The 17,707-nt window shown below is 39.2% G+C and overlaps 1 long non-coding RNA gene across 5 annotated transcripts in view; it reads left to right on the forward strand.

Annotated features, from left to right (window-relative positions):
• LOC122159986 overlaps positions 1-17,707 on the forward strand; it is a 73,883-nt gene that overhangs the window by 21,452 nt on the left and 34,724 nt on the right. For all 5 annotated transcript variants that reach the window (XR_006168722.1, XR_006168723.1, XR_006168725.1 and 2 more), the window contains exon 3: positions 2,821-2,995. This is a non-coding gene — a long non-coding RNA (uncharacterized LOC122159986). The remainder of the gene's footprint in view (positions 1-2,820; positions 2,996-17,707) is intronic.

Genomic DNA, 17,707 nt, shown 5'->3' on the forward strand with positions numbered 1-17,707 from the left:
CAAGAAGCTTGGAAACAGTCAACACTTGATTTCCCAGACCAACATCTGCAGATTTATGTGCCAGTGCAGTGAGTTAACATTCATCTTTGAAAAGCTTATGCATCCATCTGCAAAACTTTAGAAGCAGGTAATTTTGTACTTACAACTTTTACTTGGAGTAAGCAGATGAAAAAGAAGTAAGTGCCTGTGGATGTGAAGAGGAGGCAGTCCGCTAGACTTCGGAGTGCCTTTCAAAGGAAAGACTGAAGTTTGGGTCAGTTGGGGAAAGAGAGGTACAATTGTTCATTTGAGTAAGTCTTGCTTTTAGGACTGACTTTCAAATGAGCAAATATGAGCAGAAGTTCCTGCTCAGAATTCAAGTCTGGCTACTTTTTACATTCTCCTTCTCTGATGTGGAACACCAAGGACACCCAGTCTTGGATTTTGGCTCAGTATTCCCAGCAGGCAAGAGAGCAAGCTCTGTAACTTAAGACTTTTATGGAGGTTTTGAAGAAAAGTTTGAGATTGAGCGTGGGCTAAACTCTGTGTGTAGATGTATTGTTACCAATGTGCTCTGGGACATACCAAATTATATTGTTACTTGAGGGAACAATGATGAAATGTTTTGATGCAGCCTTTTGTCTTTCCTGTGCACTCCAACATGTTACAGCTTGTTTTAAGTAAGCTGTTACATAGGTTGGTTTTGTCTCTTGTCTGTGAAGTTCCTGTGATAGCACTGCGAAAGTAATTACTAAAAACCCTTATCTCATCTAGCTGGAGAACAGTAATGACTCCTGAGGAACTTAATGGCTCTGTCATGCTCAGATTTACTAAGTAGGTAGGATTGTAGTTATTGAAATGCAAGGACACAGATCTCAGTTTGGAATACTGCTTAATGCCATGCCTGTGGCTAAGTGGCATTTTGTGAAACATTTTGAGTGTACGTATACAGTTGTTCTAGTTGGAGTCTGTGTCTGCCAACAGTAGAACAACAAAGCTTCTTCAAGGGGTCTAAGAACTACTAACTCAGTGTTAGAATACTAGATCTCGGTCTTACTTTTCTGAAATTCAATCTTACTTTTCTGAAATACAACCTAACTGCAGTTTTTATTACCACTCTTCTCACACTTCCATTGCATTTCCAATATCCCAGAGACTAAAAGGTTTGTGTGCTTTGAAGTACTGGGGTGGGATGGATTTCCAGGTAAAGAACTTGAGTCTCATACTGACACGAGTATTGCTAGGGTAGAACAGAGCATAGCTGATTCTTGTGCTCGCAGCAAACAGTTTTTTGGCTTGGGGAATAACAGTCACAATATAGTAGAAGATACAAGTAATAAATGTTTTCATTTTTTCTGTTCCTGTTGATCCTAAGTTAAGCGTTTGATTCCCTGACCTGCTTTTAGTTAATCAGAGGAAGTTCCTTAGCTGTCAAGGTATCTACTCTCTTTGGTTTAGTAGTCCATTCGGAGAATTTTATCTTAAACTTGATCAGGTTGAGTAAAAAATATCTTTTCTTTCAAATGCACCATTTTAAAACAAAAATATATTTCTCAAAAATGTCTCGATCTAGAAATGGTTAGGCATGTCCTGTGTGAATTTAGATTTCCTTTCACTAATGAAACAGCCCTTTTCCAAGCACTTAGTTTCCTATCACAGAAACTATCATTTCCTATCATTTATCTCCTTCGTAGCTGAAAACTCAAGTTTTGCTCAGTGCATGTCAGTACAGAGCCGAGGAACTCTTTTCCCTCTGACTGGAGCACGTAAGCTATTCTCAGCATGTAACACAAAGATACCTCTGAAGTGTGTGTGGGCACATAATCAGGTAGAAGAGCTTTTGAAAATGCATCTGGTTTCGAATAAGGGACTTTATTTTTTCTGTAACCATTAGTTATGGAATTAGTTTGATGGCAAGATTTACGTTTACAGTGTGTTCTTAGTTCTTGCTTTGAAGTGCGGCAGCAAATGCAAAAATCAAACTGTCCATTGAATTAATCACCAGTGAATCCAGTTTGACCTTTTGCAAATGGCAGTACATTCAGTGCTAGCAGTAATGGTGATCTTGAGAGGGTTGTTTGTTCACAAAGTCAGAAGGAAGTCACAGAACTGGCTCTTTCTGGCCCCTGCCTGACCGTGGCCTCCAGGAAGCTCAAATAGTGAGGTAATGGGGACTCCGTGTCTGAACCATCTACCCTGTAAACTGCTCTGCCAGAGTTGGTAAAGTTGCACTGCAGCTTTTTCATTATTCTGACTGTTGAAAGAATCGATATGGCTTACCATATTCATGCACTGTGCTGCTAGCATTCAACTCGTATACTTTTCAGAGTACTTGAAGCTGGAGATGCATTAGGCCTGCCTGAGCTTCAGCTGGGCAGGCTGGGTGTCTATGCGTTTGTGTGGTATTTAGATTAGAGAGAAAGCTGGAAGGTCTTACTGTGAAAGACCCAGAACTGCTGCTTGTGAGAGGGGGAAGTACTCACACTCTGAGATCCTTGTACCCTGCCAGCTCAGGTGCAGATAGCCAGGCATGACAGTGCTACCACAATCCATTGTCCCAGCTGAGTCTCGGGGAAGAAGAGGTGTTGTGGCTGTGACTAGGCAAGCTGCTAACAGTTTTAAGTGGGACATCTTCTTTCTTTAAGGATACTCTGAGGGACATACCTCCTCCCATCCATATTTTCTGACAAGGTTTGGGCCAAGGCAGATCAGGCAAGTTCTGTGCATATTCAGCTGCAGAAGAAAGATGCCCTCAGAGTATCATATAGAGTACTTAAGTCAAATGTTTAAAATTAGACACTCTCTGTGCATTTCAATAACCTTTTCTTCTTTATTTTGTAGACCAACCTGAAAACCTGGATGTTAGGAATAGTTCCTGAGCCTGTGGGCAAGGCTGGCTAGATGATCCTCTGCATGGATACTTGCACTCAAGTGTGTTGTCTTTCATCAGGTCTGCAGGGAACAACAGTACTGAGACTTGTCAAGTCTGCTGCCCCTTCATCTCTGTCTTTCCCAGGTACACAGCTGTCAGAAGTTCTGTTTGCATAATACTGTCTTGTTCACCATCTTACAAGATGCAAAGAAGTGAAATTCTGTCTGTAATTTGTTACATGACTTTTTCATCAGCAGTTAGGAGTATTTTATCAGGTTAGAAAGTTTCATATGATATAATGGCAGGTTTCGATTTAGAGGTCCAAAAACATGAAAAAGAAATAAAAGTTTTTTTGTGGTTTTTGTCCTGATGAGCTTTGTGAAGTTACTTGTTTGTGCCCTTCTGGGCAAACTGCAAAACAGCCTTTCAAACTTGATAAGAGTATAGTGTGGAGCAGTGCCTTTTGAGCACAAGCTAGATTAAAAATAAACAAATAAATAAAGTTTAATCAAAATCAATCGTATATCACAGATGTAAATAGATTTGTTTAGAAAGTAGGTCAAAACTTAGAGCTTCAGATTAGCTTAACTACTTGCTTAGGAAAGTGTGTACCTATACCTCTAGTTATTTTTTCTACCAGGATATCAGATTTTACAGTGAACACAGCTATGTGATAAACACATATAGCTGCTGGCTGCTGACAGAGGGACATAATTCCACAAATGCCCTCTTATCTTCATTGAGGCTTAGGTAGATTCTCTCTTGTTCAGGCTGATAAAAATTGAGCTCAGGCACTCAACGACTAGAAGGAACATGGTTGTTAGGATGGTTTTCCACACATGCTCTACTCACATACAACACATGAGACTTAACCGCTCTGGCAATCAGGTGGAATATGCCTGTGGTTCTCTGGTGTAAATTGAGTACAATTGCTTGCTTTCGACATCTCGTTCTCAGTGTCTTGGATATGTTTAGAAAATGCTGGTGCCAGCTGGCAGACTGCTGGTGAGGCTGAATGCACAAGGCTAATGTTCTTTCAGTGGCATTTCATCCCCACCATCCTTTCATCCGTTCTTCTCAATTAAGATAGATGCTTTGCCTGCACCTTTTTTGCCTTGATTTTCTAAGGCTTGACTTTCTTTCTCAAGCCTCACCTTGACTTCTGATTTTTGAGGTAGGATTTTTTTTAACTCAGATTCAAGCAATTAGTTTCTTCTTTTTCCCAGCTAATTGCTCTTACGTTAGCTTCACTAATCCATAAGTGCCAGTAGTCTCTGAGATACTGGATCTCATTTAATTTCCAAAGAAGCAGAAGAGAGCTAAAACAAGAAAATGTCACAGCATAAACAGACAACAGAAGGGAAGAAAAAAGTAGATAAAACAGTTTCTTATCCTCCTACTTTACATTCATTCACTCAGCTATATCACATGTAACATCAGAGCATTATCATCTCTTGAAATTTACTTCTCACAAGATTGATAAGTAGACAATGTCCCCTAATTTGTACAATTGCACTAAGTCAGATATTCTGAGGAGAGAGATTGTTTTCCTGCCCAGCAGCTGTCATGGGATTAAAGGTTCCAATGTTTGTCAGTAAAGGTAGTCAATATTACTTCAATATTTTCCCTGAGAAAATAAGACTGTGAAATCAAAGCTGTATTTCAGGGGGAGGGAGGAGGAGGAGGAGGATTTTTAACACAGTATTTGTTTAAAAAATATGGAAGAAAAGCTTTGAAACTGTGGAAATGTTTCTTTGGATTTTCTTTAAATGAAAAGTTACATTTTTAGTTCAAGTGACTTTTCACTTAGGAATTTAAATTGATGTAAAAAAACCAGAGTGGAATGTTTAAAAAATCTTGAAGGATTTTGATTGACTTAATCTGTGTTGTATCTGGGTCTCCATTTGTGGAAAGTTTCATCTTTTTATTCTGATTCCATTATTTTCTAAAAATAGAGGACATATTGAGGAAACTTAAGTATTATAATACGAGCCATTGAGAGGAAGAGCTAATACCTCAGACTTGAAATTATATTACCCCATTTTCTTTAACAGGTAGAAAAAGAAAAAAGAATTTTGCACAAGTTCTAGTTCATAGCAGTAAGGGTAAAATATCTGATGTATGCAGGAAGTTTAGCTGAGAAGAGAAGAGCTCAAAGAATCACAAGACAATTTCCTTATTCATGTACAGATTCAGATACAAGCCCCCTTTGGCCAGCATGAGATGAAAAGTTTTTCCTTTTTTTTAGAGGTGCTTCCTGTTGCTTCCCAAATTAGCTCCAAATTTCAGAGCTGCTTTGGACTTGTGTTTGCTTTGAAGTGTGATAAGCCTTATTGTTTTCTACTAGTTAAATGAAAGGCTGATTGATTTTATCAATCTCGATCTTAGCTCAACCCTGAAGTTATCTGTTAGCCTAAAGAAAAATAACAACAACAAAAACAGAACAAAGGAGAAACAAAATATTGAGTGTAACATTTAGAAAACTTTGACAATAGCACTAGAGCTTCAGATTTCAGCCTTTGCTTTTTATAAATTCATACCAAATTCCTTGTCATTAAAGATGTTTTTGCCAAATTATTGTAGAATTGGAGAAATAATGTGATACATTTTTCTATGTCGGAGGCTTGGATGAGAAAATCTTCAATTCAGGTAAAAACAAACAGGACTGTAGAGTATCTTAATGCCTTGGGAGGTGCTTATAAGAAATGAAATGCCTCACTGCCAAAATCTGTAGCACCTCACTGTTCAGGCAGAACTCTGCAGTGGAGAATTCCGTTTTCAAGTTGTTGCTTGATATAGACAGTTTTGAAATACAGACTGTGGACTTGTGCATATATTTTTGCCGTTTATTCGGAGAATTTTGGTTGTACTATGCTATTTATTTGCAGATATTAGGATTAACTTGATATTTATAAGCCAATATTTGAAATATCGTGTCTTCAGACGTCATATGTACAACAATTGTTCCATCGGGACTGGTACATATATGTGCAACTTACACAGTCATTTCAAAAGATCTGAATAGGTAATTAGAGGAGACAGTCACGAAGCTTTAAATAAAATATTTCCCTTTCAAAACCAAGCTAAGTGGAATGGAATCTGTGTGATAGCTTGATTTGAACACATTTTTCATTTTTAATTAATATGTTTTAGTGTTCTGAAATTAAAATAGTTTTATGGAATGAAAAATTCCTCTGTGCTTTCAAAACAACAACAAAAAATCAATTCCAAACCAAATCTGAAGTAAAAATATAACAATAAAGTATTGCTGTTTTTAGAAATTAATGGAATATTACAAATGGTGTGATGGAAACCTCGTATTTTTTCATTCAGACAGTGTGTCAGTATTTTGGCATTTGTTGCATTTGAGACAGGAGTTTTTTAGAGGTCCTGTGGAGGAAACATTTCATTCTGAGTAGGAATTATAAATGGAGTAAGCATAGCTCTATGATTTATTCTTCCCAGAAGCAGTGACCTGGATGAGTAAGAGTGAGAACTTAAAACTCAATGACAGCGTATGTGAAGACAGTTCTTTATAAAGGTATTAATCTCTGAACATTGGTGTAGTCAAGACCCTATTTGGTTCATGCCTGCCTGAGGCATACCACATCCACTGGTGTCCTTGATATTCTGTAAGCTATTACTCCATAGAAAGATTGCATACTGAATCATTCTGTTGCCTGAGAGTCAATATTATGTGTGTCCCAGAGAAATGACAACATCAGCTGATAAACAGAATTTTAGAGGTGGAAGAGAGGGACAGTTTCTGATCAATCAAAAAGGTGAATACTAGGAAGTAAGAAACATACTTTTAATTGTATAAGTTTGGAGGTGGCTACCGGATCATGGATGCATAGATTGAGTGCAGTTTTCCTGCTGAATATATTCATCATTATAGAAAATTGTCTCCAATCTGTGAATGCTTTACAGAACTGCTTGAAGAATCGCAACTACGAGGACAATTGTTAAGTACATAAGGGAAGATATTTATGTTTGCAAGCCATTGCTCTCATGGAAAGAAGCCAGCTTTAGTGCAGTACTAATTATTAGCATAGATCTGCTTATTCTTCTCATATTAGTGTGTGTAATCCTGGTGAGAAATACTCTGAATTTCTTCTGCTCGTTGCCTGCGTAGTGGCTCTGCCATGGATGGGGTTAGGCCATCACAGCAAAGCAGACCCTTTTGTTATCTCTGCTAGTGAGATGATGCTAAGAGTTCCTCAGCCCACAGGCTGTCACATAGCCAGCCCACCTAATTCTCATCCTGCTGCTGTGGCTGGAAGAAGGTCTTGTGGTCATTTTGCCACAGCTACAAAATTTCTGCAGCAGAGGATGAAGCAGATGAATATGGAATTAATGCCTTCAATGCTAGGAGGAAAAGGTTGCTATTCCAAGATGCTGAGTACCTCCCTCCTCACTGGGAGCAGCTCATAGTGTTTACTACCTTGCAGGAACATTGCAGATCCAGCCAGTTAGTTAAAAATGCTAGTATTCTTGAGCGGTTTGACTGAAAATTGTGATTATTTGTATATTTGTAGATGAATAACTGATAGGCTACCATTTTTAGTTTAGAGAATATTTTGTGGTTTAATGGTTTCTGACAAGCAATATGAGCAAATGCTAAATTGAAAAAGGCAATAATATATGGAAGCTCACAAATGTGAGTGTCACTGGCAGCAATTCGTTCTTTCTTGTTTGCTGCCCAGCCACTTCTCATTAGGTTATTCTTCATGGCTTAAAGTCGACCAGTTCCAGGAACAAATCAATACCAGGGAAATCCTTTTGTCTTTTTCTAGGGCAAAACATGTAAAGAAAGCTCAGTCAATGTGTCTTTTAATAACATCTCATGGAAATGCCTGGATTTCCCTTCATGTTCTATAATTAATTGAGCTCCTTGCCACCCACAACGTATAACTGTTCCCCTCTATAATTCTCTTTTGGCTTAATTGCCATTTGTTTTTCTGTTCTATTTGTCTTTTGCTATTTCTTTTCTTTTTTTTTCCTTTTTTTTTTTCCTTTTTTTTTTTTTTTATGGTGTTGGATGTGCTTTGTACTTAGTTTTATCTTTCTGTGCTTTTGCTTCTAAATGTCAGCATAATTTTTCTGCCTTATAATATTGGAGATGTTATAACCATCAATCAGTCCAATAGAAGAGCAGAAAAGATTAGATACCATTTATCTGTATTGGTTGCCCATTGTAATGACCCAGTGGACAACATGAACAGATAATCTGTTGCTTTGATGGAAACTAATTATTCTTAAGAGTGACAGCATAGAAATAGCTTTTGTGACATTGTTTTTAAAAATGATGAGTACCTAGTCATTGCTAGTGTAAGGCTGCAGTTCCATGCTATTCCTCAATGATTTCCCTGTATAAGCAGCAGGAAACCTCAATTTTTTATTATTTTTTTTTTCCCTAAAGAAAGATCCCTATTTGCAGAGTCAAAAATATCTGACATCCCATGTAAAATGCCTATTAAATTTAATACAGAAAACACTGCACTGGCTGCTGAGAAGTAAAAGTGTGCTGCCATCTTATTTCCGTCGCATGCAGTTGATCTTGTTGTTCTGTGAATATGAAGCCTGTTTTATTTTGACAGCTAATGGTTTTGCTAGTGTACTGCGCTGGCATTTCACCTCTTGAAAAGAAAGTTTCCTGAAGCTAAAAAATATGTCTAATTGAATGATGGAATTAAAAGCAAGTGATACAGTTAAAAATAGCTGTTTCCATCCTTTCCAGGCACATGTAAATCACACAACTTTTACTTCGTGTCAATTAAAGGACTTGGAGAAGGAATGCAAAAAATTACTGTCTCTTGCAAAAACTTCCAAGAACCTCCTTAAAAATTGCCTTTCTGATGGCTGGGTTCTGAAACTCAGTGCACTCAAGTTGTGGTTGACAGGAGAGGGGTATAATGGAAGAGTAAAGGCAATTGGGTCTGAGAACTGATGCAAATGGTCTGTCTGTGACCACAAATCTTTATAGTTATGGGGCTGTCCTTGTCCTTCAAAGGGTGCAAAGTGCTTGCATGGCAGGCACTGTGTGCCTTAGCCAGAAGCCAGTAGCTTCCTGAGTGTCCTGCAGCTGTTGCTAAGTTTGGATGGCTGTCTAGTGGCCTCTAGGGCAAATCAGATAGATGAAGTGCCCTTTGGTGGTTTGCTTTCAGGGGGCACATATGGTGTGAGCTGTGGTAGCTGAAAGGCTGGTGCTTCTGCTCCCAGAGGTGCTAGATAGGTAGCTGGAAATAGCATTGTTTTCATCCCAACTGTATAGCCAATTATTGGTGCATCTGAGAGGGACTGGAGCATAACCCCATCTGGCTAAGCAAGGGAAGGGAGATACTAGGTTGAGAAAATTAAGCTGACTCTCATGGGTAGATGAGTGCTTTTTCAGTGGTGTCATGATTTCTGTGGCCAGTAGGTATGGGATGTCAGGCTGGTCAAAAAGTCATTTTCATGGTCACCTTTGAGGTGAATTCATCCCATCTGGACTGTTGTAAATCAAGGTGCCAGTTTCACCATGTTGTAAAATCATGTCAATGGCATTGTGAGGCTTGGATCTCTGCCAGCACGTAAGGGCAGAACTCTACCAGAGGTCTGCGCTCTTCTGTGGTCTCTCAGTGAGTCCAACAACAAACTGAAATGGCTGAAAAATACTGAAGGCTTTGCAGTAATAGCAAGGCTTGGTTGCTATGCTCTTCTCTGCAACACTTTCTTGTAAGACTGGAAAGAGAAAGCTCAAAGGTTAGGAGGATGGGCTTACTAACTTGAACTGTTTGAACTGATGCATACTATGAGTACTGGTCCAGCCAACAGTGGACTGAAGTTGTTTTCATGAGCGGTCTTGAAATTTTCTTGCTTACATAGTCTTCTGTAGTTGGGAGCAAGTGGAAGATAATGAAAATCTAGACTGTTAACTAACTAAAAATCTAAATGCATAACCTAACCTTGTATATTTTTAAAAATAGTAATAATACCCTGCAGCAGAGCTCCTAGAAATCCTTTTGCAGCATCTGAATGGAATATCAGGATAGAAAGAGTTGATGTTGCAAAAAAATTCAGGCAGTTTTGCAGTGAACACAGTACCTGCAATTACATTTTTAAGAAGTGCACTTACTATAGGGTGGTTTTTGCAGCCCGTCCTAAGCTATTTGGTCCCGTCCACCTCCTCTTTTTCTTTCACAGGTCTCTTGTTTTCTCTCTGTACAAGTAACATAAACCTATGTATGAACTGAGGAATTTTGCTAATTGCTAGAAACTGTTTTTTGTAGGAGTTTTCAGCAAGGCATGCTTTGATACTGCATATGTATTGTATTAGAAATACATTCAATAGAGACATCTCTGTACATTTCAAATATGCATGCGTGTTAATGTATTTTTTAAAATTCTCTCAGAAATTCCACCATCTCTTTCTATGTTTTTTTCATTCTTAAATTGCTCTGGTGGTAGAGCCTGCTGAAATCAGCCTTTTTTAAAATACACAAAGCAATCTGTCGTCTTCTACGCAGCACTTTGGATCTTTCCAAAATGTCTGTGACTGTCTTAGCATCTCTAAAAGAAAAGAAAAAAAGAAAAAAAAAAAAAGATGTTAAGAATTGCAAAGTTAATGACTAATCAGCAGTGTCTGGTCCCCATCCTTGGGACATCTTGTAGAACAATCAAGCCCTGCTCTGTCATAGTCCCAAGCAGTGATTGCTCCTGCATCCTATGAGTCTTGAGGCACTAGGGATGAAGATGGAACACCTCAGCAGCTAATTAAACAAGGCAACTTACAACTAAAGTACATGCCTAGCTAAATAGGCTGGAGTGCAGAGTCTGTCAAACAGATCTGTCTTTAAGTGCTTTACACCCTTCACTGTACCTGGTTGAACATTAACATCCCAAATTTGCTGATTTTCACCAGTATCCTGCCACATGCAGAGAACTAGCTGAAAGAAGACTGGTATTTTTTGTAATGTAGTTTCTTGATGCATTATCCTAAAAAAGACATCAATCTTCACTGTGGCAAAGAAACAGCACAAGATGTTTTAAACATTTTGAAGGGAAAATGCACTGTCTGTACTTTCCTATTTCTCTTCTACTACTTCCTCTCTCATTGGGGTGTATGTTTTTGTAAGAATTCAGAAGCTTCTGAAAAAAAAAAACAAAGAATGGTAGTAACAAAGTAAATTATCTGTTCTTCCCTGCTTGTTCACAATTTTTCTGGCCTTTTCTGTTGCTGAACCTTTTAAAATTCTTATCTGCACATTTCAAAGACCACCAGAACTTATTTCTGAAGAGAAAGTGAAGAGAGCTCTGATAAATATGAAGCAAGAAGAAATGCAGATAGAGAGCTTTTCCTCAAAGCATTTTATCTTCATCTCCTGATCCTGTCTGGATCAAAAGAAATACCTGTGCCCTACTTAAAGAAATATTTGTTGGCAATAGGCGTTGTAAAAGGACTGGGGTTTCTTGTTTGTTTTGTCGGTGGTTTTTGTTTGTTTTTTACCAAAAAATACATATGTGGAAGTAGAAATGCATAGGAAAAAATAGCATCAAGAAGCTCCAGCTAGCACAGCTATGAATAGTGGTAATCTTTGAGAGAAGACAGAAGAAATCACAGAAGGAAATTCCAAAGTCAATGGAAAAGTCTGTGCTGTAATAGAAAGATGTCAATGTTTCAAATACTCCATCAAAAGAGATGGAGTATTTAGCAAATTTGGCAATGACTACTGGTGTCTGAGCAGAGCTGAAAATGAATTTTTCTTTTCTCTAGGAAAGGTTGTGCTTCTATCCCTAAACAACCACCTTAAATTCTCTGTTGCCCTTCAACAAGGGCCTGTGTGAAACAACTGGAGTGCACGATATTGAGGTCCAAGCCTAGACCACTTGGATAAGAGGCTTGATTCTTGGTGGAAGGGGTAAGACTTCTCAAGATGACTGGACAATTTGGAAGACTTTGAAGGAGAGTGGCTTGGAATTATCTTTCATGACAATTAGAACTGATTGCACAAATGAAAGAGCAAAAATAGTTTTGAGGGTTTTTTTTTTAATGTAAGATTCTGACCGTCTGTTGTGTGTGATGTGATTTTTAAGGAATGAGAGCAGTTAACAAGAAACATAAACATGGATGTCCAGCTATCCTGCACATATCCAGCACTGGCTGTCATAAGGAACAGCAGTGTGTGGACTCCAAGCCTTATTGTAAGTGCTGTGATACTGTTCATACTCGCTGTCACCCCTTACTCGCTCCGTCCTGTAGCTGAAATGGGAAAGTTGGAATGCGCCGTTACTGCTGAGGAGGCGCTTTGAGCTGTGGAGGTGGGGGATGGAGGCGTCTTGGACAGAGCCAAATAGAGCTTTCATCATATGGCAATTGCTAGCCTGTTGCACAGAACTGTGTATGGTAGCGTGCAGTTCATCTGCCTCCTGTGCTGAGAAGGTGTATCGTACAGAAGGAGTGGTCTCTGCACTGCTTTTTACCGAAGAGCGCTCTGAGCAAGTTCCTTCCTGAGCAAGTGGACAAGATTCTGGTTTTGTAGCATAAATGCTTCTGACCAATTTGTTCTGTCTGCAAGAAGTTACTTGTATATCTTTCAGTCCTCAAACGTCTATTTCTATTTATTTTTCAAAGCTAAGGTGTTTTAAAGCTGCACTTGGGACTGAGGCCTTTCGTAGAGAATGTTAGGTAAAATGGAACGTTACTAAACGTTAGCCAAAGAAGTAAACTACAAAAATACTGACATAGGCTAAAGTCTGGAAGTGCAGATGCATTATTGCAGTATTTCTCATTCTAATTGTCTGTTTAACTTTTCTGTTAAATCAGTGAGAAAATGCCAATTGTTATAATTGGAATGAAATTGGAGTTAATTTATATTCTAAGTGGATGAAGTGATTTGTGAATGTTTTCTCCCACAAAAAATGCCTTTTGAGATGTAGAAAATACAGCCGTTTTCAAATACATGGCGATATTCCTGTTTTTCAGTAACCCAAAATGAAAAATGTTTCAACTGAACCTGAAGCTAAAATAAAAGCACACAGGGTTTATTTGCCCTCCTCCCATCTCCACCCCCCAAAAAAACCCAAACAACATCAACATATATTTTTAATACATATATAATTATTTACAAGTCCTTTTTTGCACCTGTACTACTTCCCTAATATGAAACAAAATCAACAATAAAACTAGTAAGCAGAGGATTGATTCCTTTTGACATTATTCACATTTTGCTTCTTGTTTTGTCTGGTGCAAAACTAGCATCAGGCTGAGCCAAACAACCCTTATTTGTTCAGTTGCAAGCACCTTTCAAATCAAGTGATCAGCAAAGTTTTCAAAGGCAGTAAGGTGCTTAATGTCCATGTATTTCTAAGCAGGTGGAGATACTTGATTATTCTGCATTAGTGTAGGTTAGTGCCTAAACTGCAGTGCACTGTGAATTTGTCTCTAAGGCTTACTCTTACACCACTTGCTTTCAACTCTGGGGAGAGCATGATCTAAATAAGGGGAGAAGTGGTGCTCCAGGTGGGCGCTGGAACTCAGTTTTGGTCTGAGCAGTGAATGTGCAGAGTTCAGCTAATAGCAGTTAAAGTTTTCTCATTGCACTGATATTCAGTGAAACAGCTAAAGTAACCCTGAACTGACAGAATTAGAAGTGGAATTAGCAGAATGCTGCAAGACAATATTTCATTTCCTGCAAATGTTTTCCCTGTTAATAAATGTCTGCCAGAAAGGACTCTGTGGGGCAAGAACGTCTGAAGATACGGAAAACTTGAAGAAGCACTCTTCCGTGTTGCTAATGACTTGGTCAACTGAGAGCATGAAGTACAGCTCATTTTTGTTTGTTGTTAGGCAAAACATGCTTGATTCCTAAGTGTAGAAAATATGAGTTTTTGATATCACTACTTAGTCTAATTGACTCATCTGAGTCCTGTTTGAACCCTATGATTCATCATTTTTCAAATTAGTAGGGACATAGGTAGGATAATCTGTGTATATAATCAGTAGAACATTCTCAATGCTTTCCACTGTAATGGATTATCCTGTCATTTACAGTATCTCTTATTTCTGTTATTATCTCAGCTTCACATCCCAATTAAAAGCCTCATTAGTTCATTCCTGAGGAAGCTGCCCCTCTGCGTTGCTGCTGACAGCTGAAGGAAGTGTGTCAGCTTGCTGTGTAGAGCATTATTTGCTTGAAGCTGGCAGTTCGCTTTAGCATAGCCACCCTCCTGCTACACAGGAGATACTTAAGTGTCAAGCGTTTTCAGGCCATCCATCTTCTTTGGTTGTTCCACCCACCCATGCTCGAGCCACGTCCACCAGTGCTGGTGCCCCTCTCTGCCTTCCCTTTGTCGTTATGTCATTGTCAGTTGTTCAGTTTACTCAGTGATTAATCATCATTTGGAAGGTTCTGCTGGGAGAAAACAGAAAAGGGGGTATTACTGCAGGTGGTTTCTCTCTGATTAGTTAAAGCCACAATGGCCAGCTGCTGGGTCTTTGTTTGGGCTTCTTCTGAAGACTGCATGGGCTTTTTCCTTACCAGAATTAAACTGCGCTGCTAACTGTGGGACTGTCGTGGGTATCCCACTGCTGTGTGCTGAAAATTAGACCTGTTAAGCTCAGCAGATTTGGGCTGCTTGTAATGGAGGAATCAACTCTTCTGCAAAGATTGATAGAGGGTTTTTTTAAGGAGTTCCTTTTTCTGTATTCACACTAACCCTGTTATGGGTTTAGCAGCAGAACTTTGCACCGCTTGTCCAGAAGCACCTGCCTGGATCTTTTGTGCATGAAAGACATAACGGTACCCAGAAGTTCAGTATCACATTTCTCCTTTCTATTTATTTGTACCAACTTTTTGAAGAAATAATAATTATGTAGAGTAACCTCTAAGAAGGAGGAATGGTAACATTCAAAACTGTGGTAAACAAGAGAACTCTTTGGAATTTTGCTTTTGTCTTCTGCACAATGACTTGAATGCAACTTTTTCAATATCTGAAGAGTTAAATATTCCACATATTGTCTCTTCTTCTGTACTTCTTGACAAGCATTACTTACCAAAACTTATGTTCAGCTAGAAACCTTGTTGATGACAGTAACAGCTATTTCATGCTTTCAGATCTGTTAGCTTGCCTGAGTATTAAATTGCTCTTCATATTTCTCTTGCAGATTAGTATTTCTTTTTATGCTACAGCAGCTTTTAATGTCATCAAAAGGAGATGAGATGAATAAGATATGTGTGGGAGGATGAAGCAGTGGTCACTCAAAGTATCCTGCTGTTTACTCTGGCCGCAGAGTTTATAGTCCCTCCCACAGGACAGCTGGCACTGGGCTATGATTTTAGTACTTGCATTATTTGCAATGCACAGCCTCCAGTCATGAAATGACAAACTCTAAGCATTCAGGTAAACCTGTAGCAGTTGTATTCTGATGGGCAGGTTCGTTAATATTATGGGGTAACTTTGAGCAACACAGTGAAAGGCTACTTTTTTGCACGCTTATTTACTGTTTGTTTTATTATATGCGTAAGAAAGGGTGGCTGAGTGATTAACTGTGGGTGGAAAGAGCTTGAAGCACAGCTAGATATACTGAAATCTGAAGAAGATGCAGACAGGGGATTAGGTGCTTGCACATTTAGCTAAAAGCATTTCTCAGGTTTTGTGCAAAAGGCCCTTCTATTTGTATTTTTCACACCACCTGGTAAGGGCGCTCCTCCACATCTTGTCTACATGCAGGAAGTGAAAGGCAAGAAATCCAAGGCAAGCAAATAGTGGTGGTGAATGAGATAGCTTTAAGCAGTTTTGTCATGCAGACCTGCTATTCGAGCGCAACTGGGTATGGCCATAGTGAGCATTCCTCTGCCTGGGAATGATTTTCCGGGGGTGTTTCAAAGAATAAAAAAGTAGCCTGCATGCCCTTTATTGTCCCAAGGCCTAAGCTAGAACATTTCGGGGGAGGGAGAGAGATAAGACAAGCCAGTAGTTGCATGTATGAGACTGTACACGGGCCTGTGTCCTCACCAAGAATGCAAGCATGGGTGGTAGGTAATCTGCTAACAACTGCTGTTGTAAGCTGAACTACTAGTATGTCTTCAATTCTGGGGAAATCAGGAGTCAGAAGAAGGGGAAAGAAAAACAGATTTGCCTAAGAATCAGAAGATTTTGAAATAAGTTGAGTGTTTAATTGCTCACACTCTGAGCTTTTGGAAAGTGTCCATCTAACGTTTCTTATGAGGCTAAATTTGCTGTCTAGCAGCGCTTAAAATAAAGAACACAGGGAGTTTTCCTCAACAACATACCTCTAAGAGGGATGAGCATTTTGAGGGAAAGCACCAAAATGCACATGGCTTTCAGTAACATCTCAAGGTCTGGTAATACCTCTAGCTGTCAGTGCAGGAGAGCTCACCTGCCCAAATGCACAGACAGAACAGAACACGTGCAGCAGAACACATTCTGGTATCACAGTGTACCTACACAGATGGAGGTGTCCCTATGCAAACAGGAGATGTTTGGTTTTTGCAGCCTTAGGTCATTTTACTGTCCAAAATGGGAGGCTGCAGAGGAAAGAGTGGCAAGAGACAGGACTGGGAGAGATCATACCCATCAGGATGGCTTTTCTTCCAGGCTTTTCTGCCTGGTACGCACCAAGAAAAGAGCCTCTCTGAAACAGGTAGTTCTGGTCTTGGCCTTTCTTTGCACTTACTCAGCACTACAAGAAAAATCTGGCTGTGAAACACTTGTCACTCACAGTATTCATGTTTTGCCAATTGATATGTGACTCATGCTATTTCACAGCTGTTTCAGAACCTTTTGCAACTACTTGTTTATTGATGTGTGTAAAAAAAAGCCGATGAAAAGGTCTAGAGAATAACTGAGCTTTTTAGAGACTTACTCACAAGACAGTGCTATGGGAAAGAATTGGATCATGTTTTCAGGGCTCGTGTGAGTACTTCAGATAAGGCTCACAATGTTGGCTGCAATTTGTTTGCCATGAAACATAAAAAAAATGGCAGAAATGGAGGCACCGAGGAGCTATCTCAAAGCCCCTTGCCCTTATGGCTCTTCCCCTTCCTTGTCATCCCACAGCCAGTGTGGAGGAACAGTACTCAGCTAACAGCAGGGGCTGGGGCTCCTAGGACACGAGGGACCTTTCCCCTTTGGAGGAATGGGTGTCCTCTTTCTCCTAACAAAGCAGAAGTCTCCAGGGTGTGTACCCAAATGACATCCTAGCTGTTGGGGTCAGCATCAGCTTGTCATCAAGAGGTCAGTTTGCTTCTTCTGTCCTGTGTTTGCCAGTAGCTCCTGTAGGGTCTTCAGCACAGAGCCAGGCAGTCCTTGCAGCTTAGGAGCTGGGATAACCACAGAAACTGACTATTGCTTTTGTGTTGGGTGCTCAGAACTTTGCAACGTCAGAATTTTCCCATTGTGATCATTTTTGTTCACTCAAGATTTATTTAGTGCATCATAAAACTAGATGAATATGTCTTCACCACTGCAGTTATTGTTTTTTAACCAAGTTACAGAATACAGTGGACTTTGAATGCAAGCACAGGCTAACCCTAAGAGTAGGTTAATTTTTAAAGCATGAAAATCAAGTTGGTGCATTGTTCCTAAAAAGCACCTAAATTGCCAAGATTGTGTTTAAAAGTAACATTATTCTTTTAATTATTTTATTATGAATAATTAAAAAAAATAGATTTAAAAGAAAAAATGCTTAAAAAAAAAAGGGAGAATAGAAAGATCAATGAAGCAGGCTGACTGCAGGCAGCAGATGCTGATTTTATAAATGTCAAAATAATGTAACATTAAATACACTAACGAAAGTAGTTCTACTCTAACTTATACTAGAAAATCTGTACTTACTGAGATTTCAAAGGTGAT

This window comes from Centrocercus urophasianus, unplaced genomic scaffold, assembly GCF_019232065.1.
Source record: "Centrocercus urophasianus isolate 14NV4802_14NV808 unplaced genomic scaffold, USGS_Curo_1.0 seq_17, whole genome shotgun sequence".
Taxonomy (NCBI): Eukaryota; Metazoa; Chordata; class Aves; order Galliformes; family Phasianidae; genus Centrocercus; species Centrocercus urophasianus.